General features: G+C 36.5%; 1 long non-coding RNA gene and 1 pseudogene across 1 annotated transcript; both read right to left on the bottom strand.

Moving 5' to 3' along the window:
* Positions 1-440: 440 nt before the first annotated feature.
* On the bottom strand, positions 441-20,745 carry LOC134261045 (nuclear pore complex protein Nup205-like; annotated as a pseudogene).
* On the bottom strand, positions 16,708-19,693 carry LOC134261056 (uncharacterized). The gene is made up of 3 exons (XR_009990715.1): positions 19,626-19,693; positions 19,224-19,334; positions 16,708-16,793 (listed from the first exon to the last, which is right to left on the bottom strand). It is a non-coding gene; the product is annotated as an uncharacterized LOC134261056 (long non-coding RNA).
* Positions 20,746-21,610: the final 865 nt, after the last annotated feature.

Here is a 21,610-nt window from a genome sequence, read left to right as displayed (position 1 = left end):
TTTGCATACTCTATACTTTATACTCTCGGGAATACTCTTTTCTGGCCAAAACAGGGTATTTTGTGCTCAGTGGGCATCCATGGTCCCGGATATAAAAATGCATTTCATTGGCTAATTCACCATTACTAACCCGTGACCTATGCTTTTTCCGTAGGTCTATCTGTTGACCTATGAACCCCGACATGGCATCACCCTTAAATTTAAATACTCATTACTAATATTTAGGGGCTCATTCTCCATCTCTGCACCACAGGAGTTCTAGCCCTTAGCTCTTTTACTTATTTACTTCAAAGTTCCCAATTTTATTGCTCTTAGTCAAAACTCTTAATAATACCCTAGTATTTCCATTCAAATTTTATTTTTACTATCGATGGGCTTGATTGCCAATGATTGGTGTATTTGGATCAATTTCATTACAAAATGATCTACCAAATTATAGTGCATTTGAACAACAACAAAATCCAATTTGTCTTAACAAGATAAGAATAGTTTACAAAATTAAAGTCCTATTTCCAATTATAAAGTCACCGAATTTGAGTCACTAATGATATACATTCTGATTTAATGAACCTTTACATCATTTTACTTTCACTACTATTAACTGAAAATGATTATGATATTAATATTGTCTAAGTTTAAATGTTCAAGTAATATGTCTGTGCTAAACCCTATAGGTTTACATCATACATCTTTAATACACGGTCAAAAATTATTTTAACAGATATTAACACGTCAAGTACCATGTGATATCAGCTAAATAAGTACACTGTCAGTAGAACTAGATATAAAAAAGTCGTATCAAAATTTATAGACAACATCAATCTTTTCACTATAGTGAGGCAGCTGTGTCTGTTTTTATGTTATCAGCTCCCTGTGTTGAGCCTCAATAGTCTTCTTACTCTCCTTATGAGGGCCTCCACAAAGATGTATTTGGTCCTGGACTTACAGAATTCCTACACAAAGAAACAAACAAACAATGGTTTATATAAATTCAAAGATATTTCCATAGTGAGGTGATGAATTAAGCATAGCTCAATAAAAATAAATTGTATTTCTTATTTTAAAGTATCCAGTGTGATATATAAATGCCATCTGGATCAAGTTGTACCCTATTATGGAATAAAATATGCTAATTCCAATGTTCCATATGGTAAGCGAATTTCCATTAATCATTAATCTCACAAAACAATGAACCAAGCAGGCTGGAGGAAATGGATGGATGAAACACTTTATAATTATGGCTGTGGAAGAGTTGAGTTAAATGTGATAGCTGAACCACTTTTACGGTGGAGATTGGGAAGGGGTACATATATCTGAACTATATCTTAAGATGGGCCGGGCGAAAGATTTGGCTAAAACACTTGGCTGTGGGTGAAAAGTGAATTGCTTTAAGGGTTGTGCTGGAATGGGGGGGGGGGGGGAGGGGGGGTTGAACCATTTTTTTTAAATGTTGACTGTGGGAGAGGTATGGACTAATTTTTTTCTTTCATTTTTGTACATTTTTTTCTCATGGTTTCTCCCTTTATTTGGAATCATTATCTGTCATTTCACTACCTGGTCAATCTTTTGTATCTTTTTGAGGAGCGAGTCGTGTATGGCTGAGTTTGTTGTCTGTTTCAGTGTCTCTATATCTTCACTGGTCACCCCCATCATAACCTGTCTGTCTTTGTCTAGTAAAGAGTCAGCATCAGATTCTCCCAATGATGAATGAGAAATCCCCGTCAAATCTGTAAACATTTAAAGATTAACTTGTCAGATATCATAATTTATACCTAGAAGTACATTACACACTGAGATAAAAAAAATTATTGTATGCAACATTATTTTCATTCGGGTTTATTTTTGCCCACTAAATTTTTCAAACAATTTTGCCTTATTTAAATTCACCAAAACTTCTCACCCAAACTCCGTCATTTTCACACTTGTGAAGAAGGTATAAAAAATTGAATGTAAAATTTTCCCTGCATACAATATACTAATATTTCACTGAACAAAAAAAGATGAAAAGGTATAAACTCGTCTGCAGGAGAAACAAAGAGCTTGTCTAACCTTGAAGCCTCCTGAGTTGAGTGAGTCTCCGAGTCTGACTCTGGTATGTAGATGTCTGCTGATTGACAGGAACGCAGTGAATGAGATAATACTCCAGGTGGCGCCACAACATAAACAGACAGTTCTCCAAGATGTCTGCAGCACAGTCAAGGGAGATTACTGATTTATGTTTGTTCTAGCTTTTCAATGCTTCTACCTTATCCTCCTGTTTGAAAATGCACAGAACTTGCCAACATTTAAAAAACAAGAGGCCCACGGGCCTTATAGGTAACCTGAGCATCATGCAACAACTTTTCAGTGATTGAATTTGATTCATGTTTTAAGCCAGATGCTATGGCATAATACACAATTTTGAAAAAGGCACCATTGATCATCATAACTATACACTTAACAATTGCTTAGTTTGGTTACTTAATACCCATAGACAGGATAGCGGAACAAAAAATGCATTTCATCTAATCAGTAATATTCAGCAATAATTCAGTAGTGCCCCCACCACACATGAACCCCAGCTAGACCCTAGGTCCACACATTGCACAATTTTTGAAAAGGCACCCTTGCTTTTCAAAACTATTTGATAAATACCAAGGAGCAGATTTCAAACAATTCATTCATTTTCAGTATATAAGTACAGCCCCCACCCCTCTGTGGTACCCCTGACCCTGGGGCCTTGAAATTCACAATTCTGGAAGATTAGGGTCCTTGCTAATCATAACCATATAGGTAGTTCATCTGCTTAATACCCAGGGGCAGAGAAGAAATTTTTCAAAGATTTAATGTATTTTCACTAAATAATTAATAGAGCCCTGCCCTAACACCAAAACCCCTGATCCTGGGGCCATAAAATTTACAAATTTGGTAGAGGCAATCTTGCTCATCATAACTATGTACTTAATAGTTAGTTTATTTAATACCCAGAATCAAAGAAGATTTTCAAAGAAATAATGCATTTTCACCACATACTCATTTTAGACCCACCCTAGCACTAAAACCCCTGACCCCAGGGCCATGAATTTCACAATTTTGGTAGAGGACTCAATGCTGATTACAATCATGCAAACAGTTTGACTGCCCTTCACCCATACTAGATGCTTTATGTGAAATTTGGTTGAAATTGGTATAGTGGTTGCAGAGAAGAAGTGAAAATGTTCAAATGTTAACCCACAACGCACGACGAAAACGGATTGCAATAGGTCACCCAAGTTTACTCATATGACCTAAAAATTGCTTCAACTTCAAACAAAAAACTATTATTCCTATTTTATAATATCACTCTTCATTCATAAAGGATACAAGCAAAGTAATGCAGTTGTTCCTCTTTGTATTGCACGATTTTGGTGAGGCGAGTTTTAGCGAGTTTCTGTCTCTGATGAGATGTAAGCTTCTCTTCTACAACAGAAAACTAAATAAACAGATAAATACATAATTTATAAAAATAAATATACATAAAAGACATATATTCTAAATGACTAAAAATAACAACCTTCTCCGATTTCATATCTTTTGTCGTATGTTATGCTTCGATTTTATTATCTCTGTACCTGTTTGAGGTCGTCTGTACTAAGATCAGCCAGACTCTGTAGTTTACGGAGGTGTTGTTTGTGTCTTTACCTGTTTGAGGTCATCTGTACTAAGATCAGCCAGACTCTGTAGTTTAAGGAGATGTTGTTTGTGACTCTCGTACACAGACATAAAGTGGTTAGCACACTGACGGAGTTGGTACACAACCACCCCTAAGCTGGGGGCCTGGACTGTACTGCTACTCAGGAATGAAGTGTCTGCAACAAGATATGTTACAAATACATTTAAAACAAAAAATGTTTAAAAATAAAGACCTCTACCCTTTTATATAATAATATACAATTATTGCTGTTTTTAGGTCAATACGATGATTTAGCCACCTTCGAAGTACAATATTTGGGCTCAGTGAATATTGTACTCCTCAGGTGTCTAAATCATCGTATTAACCGCAAAAAATAGCAATATCTATCTTATCACATGATTATAAATGATAGCAAACTCCTACAAGACTGTTTTTTTGCTTTAATTGAAAGGTTTAACAAGAAATTTCAACAAGAACACATTGTTACAGAAAAAATGGAACATGTCAATAATTAATTCATTATATTGACCTGCAATAATTCCTGATATTGACCTGGAGGGTCACATGATTTATTATATTGACCTGCAATAATTTCTTATATTGAAAGGTGACGTGCAGGTCAATATAGCGTATTATTTTTCTAACATTGTTGGATCTCAGCCAATCAGAGAGAAGGAAATTATTCAATATAACAGGTATTGACCTCTGACCTCTAGTGCTATAAATAACTTACCGTCAGTACTTCCTAGGTCTCTAGCAAGGGCTTCATCCAGACTCGGTCGGAACAAAACTCGAGGAAACTGTGAGGTTGGTCCTATAAATTGAAGAAAAAAAAAATCTGACATTATACAAAGTTACAATATGTTTTCCTGATGCTGAAATTACTTAACATTTACAATATGGTAAATGCTTCTGAAAAAGAATAAGGATAACAATTCCATTAAATGTTACCATAAAACAAGTCATGACCCCTAGGGATAGGATAAGGCCACAAGAGACAGGGGATCAACATAAGAAAACAACCGATAAAAAGAAATGACCTTGTTGATAATAAAAGTAAATTCATTTGGTCATGTGAAATGCATCAGACTATTAGTCTGAATGTAAGGTGTTCAATGAATATTTGGCGCACTACTAATTTTAGTGCCTTTGGCGCAAGAGCCCCTGGACGTTAAATTTTTTTGTGCGATAACCGATGTCTAAATATTTTTTTTGTGTATATGTTCAAAGCTTTCACATAAGTACATGTAAATGGAACGCGCGATTACATAAAATCGAAGGGTCGTTGGATTTTATATAATTATTATACACAAGCACTGTACATAGTTGGATTGATCAAAAAATTTCTGCCAAATTTTAATTTAATAAAATTATTGTTAGTTGTTACCCGATACTTACTATAGCACCTTCAAAGTTTGGCTTCTCGCCGTGTCAATCATCTATCGCCCGAGGTAAATAATGCAATCAAGCATGGCGATTGAGCTTGCAGACAATAATTGATTATATTATACTTTCATGTAAATTACTTGAATCTGATTCGTCGAGAAACATTTGATAAAAAACACTACTACCCGCTGAATAATGAAGCCATGCCCTCCTGCGTAGCAACAGTCAACACTGCTTGACGACGGGTGGTATTACAAAAAATAGCGACTGCGCGGAATTTATGCGCGCACGGTTCATTGTAATATGTATTTGTATAAAACATTCAGTATAATATAATAAATATTGCATGTAGTTGAGTGTAACATTGAAAATTTTCACCCCTCGAAAACCATTGTCAACCTCGGCTGCGCCTCGGTTGACAATGGCTTTCTTGGGGTGAAAATTTTCAATGTTACACTCAACTGCATGCAATATTTATATAATCATGATAACCGTTTATCAAAGAAACTTCATAGTTTTAATATGAATACAAGAGGCCCATGGGCCACATCGCTCACCTGAGAAGCTTTGACCATTCTGTTCTTTACCAGATTTCACCCTTGTTATACATAATGCATCCCCACCCTACCCCATTGATCATAATTTAGACATTTTGAAATCTACACTACCCCATGATCTTTCCATGGGCACATATGTTTCAGCTTTTTTGGCCCAGTGGTTCTTGAGAAGAAGATTTTCAAAGATTTTTCCTATATATTTCTATGTAAAACTTTGATTCCCTATAATGGCCCCGCCCTTCCCCCGGGGGTCATGATTTGAACAATTTAGATTCTACACTATACCAGGATGCTTCCACATAAGTTTCAGCTTTTCTGGCCCAGTGGTTCTTGAGAAGAAGATTTTCAAAGATTTTTCCTACATATTTCTATGTAAAACTTTGATTCCCCGTTGTGGCCCCGCCCTTCCCCCGGGGGTCATGATTTGAACAATTTAGAATCTACACTATACCAGGATGCTTCAGTGTAAGTTTCAGCTTTTCTGGCCCAGTGGTTCTTGAGAAGAAGATTTTCAAAGATTTTTCCTATATATTTCTATGTAAAACTTTGATTCCCCATAGTGGCCCCGCCCTTCCCCCGGGGGTCATGATTTGAACAATTTAGAATCTACACTACCCCAGGATGCTTCCACATAAGTTTCAGCTTTACTGGCCCAGTGGTTCTTGAGAAGAAGATTTTTTAATGACCCCACCCTATTTTTGTCTTTTCTTGATTATCTCCCCTTGCGAGGGGATATGTCCCTTCATTTTAACAATTTAAATTTCCCTTTACCCAAGGATGCTTTGTACCAAGTTTGGTCAAAATTGGCCCAGTGGTTCTAAATGAGAAGAAGTTGAAAATGTGAAAAGTTTACAGACGGACACACAGACGGACAGACGGACGGACGGACGGACAGACGGACGGACGACTGACAAAATGTGATCAGAAAAGCTCACTTGAGCCTTCGGCTCAGGTGAGCTAAAAATGCGTAAATACTCTATTTCTTTTATTTAAAATAAAATTTAACATTGTGCCACGTCCATGTGATTGCAACACTAAAGAAAAGTTGGCGAATGTTTACCTAATTATGAGAGTGATATTGTGTTTCCCTGATTGACTATTTTTCCAAAAAGACAAATAGGGGGTTGATAAAAAATATCACATTATATAAATATTGCATGTAGTTGAGTGTAACATTGAAAATTTTCACCCCAAGAAAGCCATTGTCAACCGAGGCGCAGCCGAGGTTGACAATGGTTTTCGAGGGGTGAAAATTTTCAATGTTACACTCAACTACATGCAATATTTATTTTATTATACTGAATGTTTTATACAAAAACATGTTACAGTGAACCGTGCGCGCATAAATTCCGCACAGTCGCTATTTTTTGTAATTTATACCACCCGTCGTCAAGCAATGTTGACTGTTGCTACGCAGGAGGGCGTGGCTTCATTATTCAGCGGGTAGTAGTGTTTTTTATCAAATGTTTCTCGACGAATCAGATTCAAGTAATTTACATGAAAGTATAATATTTATATATATTTACAGGTCCCTGATTTAATGGCAAGTGCAAGTGCTTTGGCATCAGTGCCAACATTTGTCTCTCAATCCTGACCTTTTGACCTTTCAATTCTATTCCAGCTGGATCAAGGTCATCAAATTCTGCATCTGGAATGCCTGTTTTGTAGAACATTAGAAATAAAGATACATATATCGTTTGAACATTTTTAACTAAATGTTTGAAAAACAATAGTACCTGAGTTAAGATGTCATAATAACGAAACAGAATCAGCTTCGACAAACAACAGTATTTACCTCTGGAGTTAGCTTGTGTCAGTTACCGCTGTAGTTAGAGCTAGTTCAAGTAGAGCAGGGAGACTTAAACTGGGCTGTCTGTCTCGTAGAATTCCGTGGAAAACTTCTCCGTGATATAAGATAAACTGTGCATCACCTATAACAGCATAGAATGGTTAACAATTCTGTAAAATGTTTGTGGGGGTCTGATATTTCTGGATTCCATGGGTCACCCTTACCCATAAATTTACATTCCCATGACAACATTTTTTTAAACATATCAATTACTCGATTCTAATCTATTTTTAAGTAAGCTATGAAATTATTCTACAAGAACGTGTAAACTGATACTGATCCCGGTAACCCATAAGTCAAAGCATGACAAAGTCTACTTGATATTCTACTTTCTAGGGAACTATCTAACTAGTGACTTGGGTCCATGAGGGGTACTGCATTATACAAATATATCTGTAGTAACTATTCTGATTGCCACAGTCCTGGTTTTGTATACCCAGTTATACCCAGTGAGGTCAGCATGGCCAGACAGAATTTGAGGGCAGGAAAGAGAAGTTATCGATAGCGGGCCATGGGGCTGGGCAGGAAGTCCTCCTCTGTATCTACACTGGCTTCATCTCTGTAAAGCGTACAATACGGTCAATAATCAACATGTACATGTTTGCTCATCCAATACTTACAAAACTTTTAATCCTCATTCAGTCATATTTCATGCAAACTTCCAAACTGTAAATCCTAAACAGCTATTAATAATTTTGTTCATTTTCATATGTACTTTGACATGTTTGATTTCTATAGACATTCACAAGACCCAATAGCTGACACACCCACCTGTCAAAGTCAGGTCGAAGGTCAAAGAAGACACATCCCGCCAGTCTCTGCACAACTCCACACTGTAACAAGGTGTGGGCCCCCACCGCTGATTCTGCCACCCGAGTCAACAAACTCTGTAACACACAGTCACTTTGTATTTATAAGTCGGACCCCTTAAAAATCATGTTTTAACTAAAACATACAATTTTAAGTTGATCCATGTATGCCACAAAGTAAGAGCAAAATCTGTGGAGTTTTGTTGACATTCAGGCTTTAACATCTTACTTTGATGTATATTCTTAAACAAGACTTGTGACATCTACTTAGACATACCTGTATCTGTGTGAGTCAGTGACTTGGGTTTCTGAACTATTTGTAGATAATTAACAGCAGGGCCCCATATAGATTAGCTCTCACTCTCTGCTGACCACCACCTTAACAGAATTAGATATTAATTAAAATTTCTTAGTTTTGTAGGTTTAAAGTAATTTGAAATTATAGTCTTATGAACACGCACTTGAAAAATTTCTTTTCAGCGAAAAAGTATGTACATGTACCCTTCAGATATTTTGATATATTCGTAATTGCAAGCAGAATGTGATCTATCACTCCTCTAAGCACCAGTTGAAGGGAGGAAGCAAATTGGGTCGTGACCCCATGACCCTGTTTGACCTTGACCTGCTGTGGAGTCCAGCATGGTGAGGAAGTGTGAGGTTTCATCGTCGGTGACAGAATCCTGACAGAAATACTGACGTAGATTTGTCATCAGAGTCAGAATGATCCCAGCCACAGGGGCAGTTTACTCTGTCAAGGCATCATCTGTCACCTAAAGATTATGAATAGCTTTTTAATTATCAAAACTGAATGCAGTATCTTGCAAAAAAATACATTAGCTTTTTCTTTCTCTAAAATCAAACATATCCCCCCCCCCAAACTGTCAACAAGAATATCTGTGAAAAGATTAAAGGAAAATGTTACCTTTCTTCAATTCAAATCTCATATAATAAATTTTAGCTAGACTTACACTTTAACCTTTAGGATACAGATGAAATTTGGTCCAAAATTGGCAGTCGTGGAGTGTCCCTCAGGTAGGTGGGGCCGGAGTGTGTCCCCACCCCCCTCTCTAACAGGGACAGGACCGCATGTAGACAGGTCTTAGGGGATCCCAGGATACCTGGTTTTAGAAATTCAAAATAAATTTGTGAATGTGCAAAATTTTCAATGCTAGATCTTAGAATCTTTTGCATCTTGAAGTAAAATTTAGACAAAACTTCTTTTTTCAGCTCACCTGGATCCTGGAGCAGAGTCCTGCTAACAGACTTCCTAATGTCAAAGCCCAGCAGCAGGTGTGCCAAGTTTGGTGAAGGTTGGTCTAGAGATCTCAGTAGGACCTGAAGTAGGTACTGTCTGGTGGAGTTACGGACGTGGCCGATCTCACAGGAATCATCTGTAACAATAAAGATAATCAGTATTAAAGTGACATTATAATATGGCATTCTTTGAACTTCTCAGAAATTTAAAACATTATATTTGTGTTAATGTTTACATTTATATCTGAGAGAGAAAAATGCAATTCTTTTAGCATCAACTATATGCAGGAATATTTCTGTTTACATCTTTTTCACACTATCACTCCTGAAAACAATTTAATTTGATTTTCACTAAGACACAGTTCTGTTTATGAGATAATGTTATTTCAAATTTGCCCAAGTTAAAAAAAGGGAGGGGTCAGGAGGGGGGATTCACTGTAAACACCGTATGTGGAAATTTTAGCGAGACGCAAATTTAGCGCTTTGTTCTTAAAAACGTATTTTATCTTTAGCGAGATGTAATTTTAGCGATTTAAAAATGTTGATTAAAGAACCTATTACAAATAATACGCAATAAATTTTTAGCGATATGTAATTTTAGCGATCTCAGCAGCCTCGCTAACAATGCCAAAATTAAATCTTCACTAAAATTTCTACTTATACGATATACAGTATTGTTTAAACAAAATGGGAATTCAAAACTATATGAGATCAATCCACACTGTTGGGATTCTTAGATACCATCTTCCTCAGGTTTATCAGGTGAATGCCCCCCTCCTTTACACCTCACTGTTGAAACCATTTTTATCATCTTTCTCTGAACAATACACCCCAACCTTCTCTGTGAGACCCTAGTTTCTCCACCTCACGGAGTCCCTAGATACTGTCTTCCTCTGGTATATCAGATCATTCTCACCCCCTTTCACTTCTCTATGGGACCCTAGGTAAGTGGATTTTCTCTCTCTCTCACTTTCTTTCTGGTTAGTGGATTCTCTCTCTCTTTCTCTCTATCTCTCTCTCCACACTACTAAGTACATACCGTATTGCTCTCTTTTCTTGGCTCTCTTTCTCCAGTTGTAAAATCTCTCTCTCTCTGTTTCTCTCTCTCTCTCAAAGGTATGCCAATAATTTTCTCTCTCTCATTTATTTTAGTCTCTCTCCACACTACTGACACAGGGTCTCTCTCTCCTTCACAGATGAACACTCTCTCCAGACAATTTTAACATACTGACTATTTTAGCGACAATAATTTTAGCAGGTTACAATCAAAACGCCAAAATAAGCCTAAATTAAAACCCCGCTAAAATAACCCGCTATACAGTACCCTCTCCCTCTGGTAGGTGGATTATCTCTCTATCTCTCTCTCCACACTACTGAGTACATACCCTCTCCCTCTGGTAGGTGGATTCTCTCTCTCTCTCTCTCTCTCTCTCTCTCTCTCTCTCTCTCACACTACTGAGTACATACCCTCTCCCAGGTCTGGTAAGTGGATTCTCTCTCTCTCTCTCTCTCTCTCTCTCTCTCTCTCTCTCTCACACTACTGAGTACATACCCTCTCCCTCTGGTAAGTGGATTTTCTCTCTCTCTCTCTCTCTCTCTCTCTCTCTCTCTCTCTCTCTCTCCACACTACTGAGTACATACCCTCTCCCTCTGGTAAGTGGATTCTCTCTCTCTCTCCACACTACTGAGTACATACCCTCTTCCTCAGGTAAGTGGATTGTCTTCTCCACCATTTGTTCTGGTTCCTCCACTTCCAGACTTTCCACAAATCCGTGGAGCAGCTCCATGTGAAAGGTCTGGAATAATGAATTTTATGTGATACAATAATGTAAACCAAGAATTACATGGCATAAGATTTCTAAAGAACCCTAATAACAATCTAGTGTACCCATTTATCTAATTCTGGAACTACACACAGTGTACTATGTAGCATCTTTTTCAGTGTCAACCAGACTGGAAATAATTCTCAGTTCAAGGAGAATTCAGAGCTTTAAAAAATGTTTATCTTGGTGTCTTTATCAAATTATACTGTTACCTGATTTAATGTGAACAGATTGACGTGGCCAATAGGACAGGAGCCGAGTGACACACGCGATACAGGATCTTCATGGCTGACTGGGCATGCTCAGGAAGAGGAATGCTGAACTGTATAAACCTAAAAGATTATAAAACACCAGTTGTGACCATGATCACCCAATATAGGATGATAAAATTAATGTTTCTTACAACTTTCCATTTTTTATAAGACTTGAATGACTAAACGCAATAAAACTTTCATATTATTCAAATAAAATAAATGTTTTGCTTGTTATTTTTGTTACTTTTATTGACCTACTTTGTGACATTAAGGAGGTGGTCGGCTTTCCCGCTGTGTGGATTAATACTCAGGAGAAGATGATCCATGGCGGACACCATGGCGGAGGCTCCTGTCTCACGACACGCGTCCAGGAACATCCCCGACTTCTCCAGACTCGTCTCTATCAGCTGTAAACACAGCAGACTGGCCGACTCCAGGGACTCCTGTCCTGTACAGATCAACCAATCAAATTAGCTCTCTTAGCATCAGTCAATACAATCAACCAATCAAATTAACTCTCCTGCTCCCCTAGCATTGGCCAGTAATATCAACCAATCAAATTACCTCACATAACATTATCCAGTCCATCCAACCAATCAAATTCACTTATTTAACATTAGCCACACAGGCAACCAAACAAATTTTTCACTTTACATAAAATTTAAAACATACACATTCCTAATAATAAACAAGGTATAGCCTTCAAAACACCACCAGTCTTTCAATTTTCTGAAATAATTCATCAACTTCAATTTTAACAAAACTCCGTACATAAATTCCACCTTCAAGCCCAATTCTTTCTGTGGCCATCTTTCGAGGAAATTAAACTCACCTACAGGACACTGCAGCCTTCAGGTGCATCACACTTGCAAATGTTGGAAATCCCTCGTCAAACTCGACCTACTGCTTCAACATCCTCCCCAAAATTCCCCAAAGGGGGGCCAGAAGTTTACATCAATATGCTACACCTCAGGACTATAAATAAAGCTTTATACCAGGGTTGTCCCGTAAAATTGGACAAATAGCGTAATTTTCACGAAAAGTAATAGGCACACTGGGAATTCAGTATTTGTCAGTTTTGTGGTGGATCTAAAGCGGGGTGTTATAATTACTTTGAAATTTTTATAAATATTTCGATTATAGAAATGAAAAAAATGCAAAATTTATTAAAAATAAATTCACTTTTAATATAAATATACCTGTAAAATATACAATATTAAATTTTGATATACAATTTGTCGTTGCGTTCGAAACAATCTTGAATAAAAGAGGGGGGTGCTTGAAAAAAAAAATCAACAACAAATCATCTAGAGTTAATTGAATAATTTTCAAAAAACAATAGACTGCAAACCATCAAATTATATATATATATACATATATACCTGGCATATTCTTAATTGAAAAAGGAGAGGGATCACACTGATGAAAGGATATGTAAAGAAATCAAATATAAGCCTGTGCAACATGTATATGTATAATCTGTCACCAAGAAAAAAAAAATAAAAATGTCGCCATGCCACGTAACTTTATTGCAATACATTAAATTGCAGATCTCAAAAATGCTTCCTGACATTCCTATGCAATATGCAATCTTCGGCTTTTTATAATTTTAAATAGGAGAGGGCCCCCCCCTTTTTTTTACACGTGCGTACAAAATGTACATACTTTAAATAAAGTCAATCTTCTGCACGGATAGCGCTCAATCAGGGCATCAATAATGACAGTGTTATTAATTATATTTAGTGCATGTACATGTAAGTAGGGACTTAAAACCGACTCAATTTGTCTCGAAAATGTTCACTGATCATCTAGCATGATCAGGCCGATCTTCGACATTTACAAAATATATAATCGCTTTGATCAAGCTTTATCGAAATTATATTGAGAGAAATAAAATGAATGTTCTTACATGTATATTACGTTGTATTATTGTCTGAATTATTGTTTTTGGAATAGGTACTAATTTTCACCGGTTATTTTTAAAAATAAATCGTACAAATATATTGACCATTAAAAAAAGGGCTTTCCTAAGAATTTCAAGTCGTATGTAAACTTCCGGCCCCCCTTTGGTGATTTCTCGGAATGTTGAAGCAGTAGGTAGCCCCCTTTTTTTTGGGATTCCTTAGGATCTTCATAATGGTGCAGGTGCGGGAGTGAGTTTGACGAGGGATTTTCAATATTTGCAAGTGTGATGCGCCTTTCTGGCTGCAGTGTCCGTAAGTTTGGACCTCGAAAGACTGGCCACAGAAAGAATATGGTTGCAGGGAATTTATTTGACGGAGTTTCAGACGAAAATACAAGTGATGACCTACTTCGAAAATCCAAGATGGCGGGTTTTGATGGGTACCTTGTTTATTATTAGGTATGTGTATATTTTTTTTATTAAAAGAAAAATAAGTAACGTCAGGTGCCTGTGATTAGCCAGTTCAATCAACCAAACAAATTTAAACACTTTACAACACAAAAAAAACACCTGAATTTCTTTAATCACTATTTACCTAGTATAGCCTTGTATGTTTCAAGTTGTCGGACGCTGTCATCCAGTATTTTCAACACCTGAAATAATTATGTAACTTCAATTCTTAACAAAACAAAGCACATATGTCTCCACTCCCAGCCCAATTTTTAAAAAAAATCTCAATAAAGATATCCATTTAAGCAGGAAAATATATGAATCTCACCTTGGACAGGAAGTGGGAGTCCATCAGTAGGTGAAGCATCAGGATGTACCCCAGGGACTTGTTAGCGGGGACCACGCCCCCCATCTGTACCTCAACCAGCTCCTCCCCAAAGTCAGCCCCCACCACTTCATACTCCCGCAGGAGCTTACATAGGATCCTTAGACAGTCACTGGACACCTCCCACTGTAAATAAAGCTTTACATTATGATTTACTTGAAAGAAATCAATCCTGCAGTTGTATACAAGGGATTCTTAAACAGTCACTTGCAACTTTAAATTACCTTTGGCAATAAATCACACACAATAAACCACATTTTCAATTAATGTCAATGCAAATGACAGATACAATTTTAAAACCAGAAGTCTCTGTCGAGACTGTAGCTCTACTGGTTTGTACTTATAACAAAGGATATAACAAAAGACATTTCTATTTTTAGTAACAATGGCATCACTGTTCTTCAAAATAAAAAACTGATGCTCTATTTTATGTATCTTAGTGTAGTCTACTTGTGTGCCAAGTTATATTAAAATCAGACCAAAACTGTAGGAGGAGTAGCGTTTTGAAAAATTGTTTACAGACAGACGGACAGCTAGACAGACAGATGGACGATAGACACCATACTATCGCATAAGCTCTTCTGGTCTGTGACCAGTAGAGCTGATAAAAAATTTTTATTGTTTCAATCTCTTTCTACCTTTTTTGTCTGTGTATTGTTCATTTCCAGCTGTAATTTTTTTTTACATCAAAGGTACATAACTCTTACAATCATGAGAGACACAATATGTAATTACAAGTGTATTGGTCTCTAGATAAATTTCTATGTGTACAGCAAGATTGGTAGTTCTGTTCTTTTTAGGCTGGAGAATTATGAAAAAGAACAGAGATTATTTAACCTGAGAAAACAAAGATTTACCTGGATTCCACTTTGAGAGGAACTGCTGCTCTGAACTGTGGTCAGATTCTTTAAACTAAGTATTAAACAAATTAATCTAGTAAACCCACATACATGTACATACAGTACAATATAGGGAAAACAAGAGGAGAGGTGCATGTCAATGCAATAAATACACTTAACATCAATAAAAATAATAGTAAAGAGCAGTATTTCAGTGGTTACCTGTGAGGCTTCCAGTGTATGCCAAAGACTGGCTGCCACGTCCGACGTCCTAGCGAATGCTGCCAGCACCCTGAAGATCTCTGCTTTAAGACCGAGGGGGATACTACAGGTCACCAGACCAAATAACACCACCGCCACCTGCCACTACTGGTTCTCACAGAACGCCATGCGGCAGTTCTCATTCTGTAAAATAAGATGCCAATTTTTCTGGTGTTAGATAGTACCGGTAATCTGCCATTTATGCAGATTTCGAAATTAGATTCCCCTTTTAAAAGTCTTTATTACTTCCTATGCTTTGATTCAGGAATATTAAAATTGATATAAACTCATTATTCAATACAAGAAAAATAATACAGAATGTCCATTATTATCATGCCTTAATAACAAACTACAATGAATTATGGGTTGATCAAATCAAAACCCTTGGCTATTATAGTATAATATTATTTTCTTTATCTGATGATTGACAAATGTACTCACATATTCAGACACAACACGACACAGTTTCAGGACGACGACCAGCCCCTCTAGTTCCTGTGGGGTGATTCCCTGGGGGTGGGGAACTCGGAGCCCCATGTGAGACATGTCAGCACTGCTAGGAACCTCCCGACGCAAACTGGTATAGTACATATTCAGTGACAGGAAAATGTGCTGCCAAGAAACGGCACTGGCTGGGCCTCCTAGTGTAAAAAATACTCATATATAAGACAAGTTCAGGCAAACCATATGTTAATTTTTTAGAGCAAGAAAATTTTTTGAGATATCAATGGTAAAATACTTAAAGGTAATGGGACTTTTAATTAATTTGACATATCCAAGGTATTCAAGATACAAAACTTCTGTTGTATAAGGAACAGATTCATATGGTAAATTAAGAAAGCTAAGTGCTTGCTGAATCAATTATGCTCTAAAACTTTTAAATTGTCTTTTTACATCTTTGGCTGAAGGTTAGACCATTTGTGACAGCACACAAAACATCTGTCATTAGAACTTCTTTACTGTACATTCCTTATTTTTCTGCAAGTACTATTTATGTGAACTGGGTCTACCTGAATTCAATTTATAATTAGCAACTGTACGGTTAAGCAACAGTGGGCATTTAATGTGGGTTAGCACTCAGAAAAATCAAAAGCAATAGGGTATTTTTTGGCTAGGGAAGCTTAGGTCGCAAAATTACATGAAATTTATACAGCTTGACACCTAATAAAGGAATCTAGACAATCAACTGATCTGGTGTAGGTCCACGTAGAGGGAGGGGGGCTGATCCCATTCCACTGACCAGAGAAGGTCAAACAGTTATACAGTGACACCTGTAATATAAAACAGACCAATCAACATCTGGATGTAGGGTACGTAGAGGGAGGGGGGCAGGAGGTCCCCCGCCAGACAGACAAACTTATACAGCGACACCTGTAATATAAAACAGACCAATCAACATCTGGATGTAGGGTACATAGAGGGAGGGGGCAGGAGGTCCCCCGCCAGATGGACAAACTTATACAGCGACACCTGTAATATAAAATCACACCTTTTATATAACATCGTACAGTCTATACAATGACATCTGTAATATAAATCATACACAATATGTACATTCCTTAACTTGTAAACCAAAATCACTGTAATATTTTCAGACCAATTATATATTTTGTTTTGTAGATGTTATTCTATATCTAGAGGTGGGGGGTCTGCTGAAATTGTACATCGCTTTATGAAACCTTGTGTAGTTATCAAACTTATTATTACAGCGTTACACCTTTGTAATATACCTGTCAGTATGAATGATCTATATCATCTGTCTGTATGATATGATACTATATCTTCCTGGGTCTTTGTGTACAATAATTACTATATCAACCTGTCTCTATGTATGATATGAAACTTATACAGCTGACACTGTGTAATGTAAAACAGATCAAAAATCTGGATGTAAGGGTACTAGAGAGATTAAATTCTCTGTGTACGATATGATAATATCTACAGTGACTCTGTGTACAATGCAAATCTACCTGTCTTTGATAGTAAGATATATATACCTGTCTTTGTTTAGACATAATACTAATCTACCTGTCTTATTAATGATTATGCTATATCTACCTGTCTCTGTGTAACATAACTTATATCTACCTATCTCTGTGTAAATATATAGACTTTTCCTACCTGTCTGGTGTACATGATACTTAGCTATTTCCACTGTTGAAGAGTATAGTTCTACCTGTCTCTGTGTAAGATATCAACATCTGGATGTCTCTGTGTAAGATATGATACTAATCTACCGTCTTCTGTGTACAGATATGAACTATATCTACCTGTCTCTGTGTACACATATCTACCTGTCTCTGTGTAAATAAAACAGAATCAACATTGCATGTGACGATATTTACTATATATACCTGTTTTGTTTATGACATTTATATTAAATCAATGTAATATAGATGACTAATCTACATTAATTGTACGTATCTATTATATCATCTGTGTATGATATATGATACTATATCGACCTGTAATGTAAAAAATTTATAGACAATAAACATACCTGTCTCATGTCGTATTTTAGTAATTATGTCTGGACGATATGAAGTTATTTTAAGTCTCTGTTATACGATAACATATTTGTCTCTGTGTAGTATCTATCTATTCTGTGTAAGTTAGATTTCCAATGCACTGCGCATTTAAAATTGGATTGACAATATCTGGCATGTTTTGTGTATTATCATACAATCGCTGTCTCTGTGTACCAGTCAGACGATACAAATTGCGTCTTGTGTAAGATATGGACTATATTTAAATCAAGAGTAGAGATATAATAAATTATTTACATATTGGTATCGTATGATGCTATTTTCTAAGTAAATTTATGATAATGATGCTATATCTACATGTTTTGTGTATGATTGATACATAGGCAACTTCTCTTTACAATGTATTTTATATCTTCATTGTCTTTGTGTAAAATGACAATATCACAAACATGTGTAAAATAGATTATATCTAATGTTTTGTGTATATATGACGCTAATATGTCTCTGTGTACGATAATAGATTTCTATGTTCTCTATGGAAATATGCATACTATAGCTACCTGTTTGTGTAAAATTAATACATGTTTTGTGTAGCTATTATCAATATCTACCTGTCTTTGTGTATGAATTTAAATATATCTAAAATCTCTGTGTAATTGATACTATATCTATAATATACATGTGTAGGATATGATTTTGCATATATAAAATTCAAATGTTACCTATCTCTTGTAATATTTCATACTATAATACCTGTAATATGTAAAGGGAACTATATTATACTATATTAACTGTCTCTGTGTATGAATTACTATGTTGATACCAGTCTAACACTAGGACACTATATCTCAGTCTGTGTACTGGGTGACGTCGGAGTTATCTCTCTTGTCAGAGGGTCAGTAAACCTTAATTATGTTGATATTAAGCAGTTAACACTAGGGACAATTACCTACCAGTCTCAGTTGGTACTGGAAGCCGTGACTGGATGACGTGGGAGTAATATCTCTCTTGTCAGAGGGTCAGTAAACTTTATTTATGTTGATATAAGCAGTTAACACTAGCGACAATTACCTACCAGTCTCAGTTGGTACTGGAAGCCGTGACTGGATGACGTGGGAGTTATCTCTCTTGTCAGAGGGTCAGTAAACCTTAATTATGTTGATATAAGCAGTTAACACTAGCGACAATTACCTACCAGTCTCAGTTGGTACTGGAAGCCGTGACTGGATGACGTGGGAGTTATCTCTCTTGTCAGAGGGTCAGAAAACCTTAATTATGTTGATATAAGCAGTTAACACTAGCGACAGTTACGTACCAGTCTCAGAAGGTACTGGAAGCCATGACTGGGTGACGTGGGAGGTTCTAGGGAACTCTGGGATGCCGCGATTCTCGCTGCCTCATCTCCTTTTGTATGAAGCTCTTTTACCTGCAAAACATCCACAATAAAGTTTCTTGCAAAATTTTTTTAATTATGTATACTTTTGACACTTTCTAAAAAATTTTTTTCTTAAATATCACACAGGGTATATTTTTTTCAAAATATTTTACATTAATCAATATTATAATAATAACCAGTGACGTCACTGTAATAACCTTTCTGAAATGTTGAATATTTTCATTTCAGATAAAGTTATAGCCATGCAAAATTGGCACCTTTTTTCACAGTGATCAAATGCATTAACAATTTGTTTAATTGGTATCACATAAGTACATGTACCTTCAATGGCATGTGAAAAATGAAGTCTGTAACCAGCCCGTGAACTTTCTTTCTTTAGATAATATTCCTACAAGACAAAAAAAAAACGTTAATTTTTATGCTGGTTTATCATAATATGAATAATAGTCCCTACCCTAGCTGTTAATAGTGTTATTAAGAATCCATTCTGAAGAGTTAAAATAATGATTTGTCAAACAAATTCTTGTTAAAATGCATTGCTAAAATTATAATTAACTAAATTAAATTTTGATGTCAACTTGAAATATGCACCAAAAGACCTACCTCTTTATGGAAATCATGTACAGGTACATGCAGTTACAGGAAGTAAATCATGTTAATTAGCTTCCAATGCAGGGCTTCGTTAATGACATTTACCTCCATCATCTTCTTCACACATTCCATTCACAGCTAGAAATATAAATCAAGTTCATGGAAATCAAGAGTGAATAATCTTACAGATATCAATAAAGCCCCAAAATGAGATCCAGTTTATTTTCTGCTTAAAGCATCATAATTATCTTGCCTGGCCATATTAAATTTATTCACAATCTATCATCATTGACTTACATGCACCGACATATATCTCATCAACTCTAAGATACATACCATAAAGAATTAATGTATTGAATATTATACTGCTCCCGGGGAGAGCGTTGGGGTTCCCTCTTTAGATAAGATTAGATATTTTACCTGTGGGGGTCTGGTACTGGTTGAGTTGTCTGAGGGTCACCCCCAGGCCAGCAGCACCACGCTCTTCTGTCCAGGGTTGGTCCAGACTCGCGTAGACATGAGATCCTGGTGTATGTCAGGTATGTAGGTCGAGTCAGTCAATGGTAAACGCTGCAGGACCTAAGTAAATGTCAAAGGTCATCAACTTTAACCTTTCTACTCATTCTTATTAGAACAACTCTTGCTAATATTCAGAGCACAGAAATTTTATGTTTACAATTAAAATTTTCACAATTCTTCAACTTAATGGATATTACATATAACATTCCTTACATCTGTGCTTTGTGAAATGTTGAAGAGTATTAAATTACTTACCTCTTCCATCTTCATGTTCCAACAGACTGACATCAAAACAGTACAGGAGGGCCACTAACAGACACAGATTCACAGGGTCCAGGGTGCTATTAAATTAGCACTCAAAGAGTTGCCTGCCCTTAGGTGCTGAATCAGCCTCAAGGTGTCGGCTTTCTCCAGGGCTCCCCCCTACTTTTTTCCCCAACATTACCTTTACTATAGTAAATGTTCATTGAAAGCATGGTTGCCCCCTCCCCCCACTTTTTACCATAGTATAGTATTATCAAGAATTGTAGGGAAAAATTGGAACTGATAGTAAGTTGGCTTTGAAAAAATTGGCCACTACCTCCCCCCCCCCCCTCCCCACACACACACACGAAATAGGATTTTCGAGGTTTGGACAACCTGTAATTCTCGTTTATTCGATTTTTTTTTTTGGTTTTGTTTTGTTGCTTTTTTGCTTGTCAATTTTTTCAGGTAAGTAAAAAAAAATTTCTCTAGTTGGTATGGAATGCCATATACGACAGCTAACTGCTGACTGCTTCCTGCCAACTGTCAGCTGCTTACTGCCAACTGTCACACATATTTGAATAAATTTTATATTTATATTGATAGTTGGCAGTAAGCAGTTGGCTGTCGTATATGGCATTCCATATTCTGCTCACTTGGGACTAATTTTGTGGTGGTTTAAAAATATTCACAAATAATATGTTTTATTTTATTTTAATGAAAAAAAAAATTGAAAGCTGAACCATATAGCCTTTCAATGCTACAGATCCCGTGTCTAGAATTTAGGAGTTGAAAGGTAGCTAGTTGATTGACCGATGCTGGAAAAAGGAGAAATTCTCCTCAAAAGAGCGCAAAAAATATTGCGCCGTATTGCACTTTTTTGCACTACCGGATCTGTAGCGTTATGGTCAAAGACAAATATATAAAACCCTAACGCACAGGCACCTAAGTGG

This window comes from Saccostrea cucullata, unplaced genomic scaffold (assembly GCF_032062105.1).
Source record: "Saccostrea cucullata isolate Sc308-1 unplaced genomic scaffold, CSIRO_AGI_Scuc_v1 ctg2081, whole genome shotgun sequence".
NCBI lineage: Eukaryota > Metazoa > Mollusca > Bivalvia > Ostreida > Ostreidae > Saccostrea > Saccostrea cuccullata.
The sequence above is the reverse complement of the archived record's forward strand: the minus strand, read 5'-3'. Positions and strand labels throughout refer to the sequence as shown.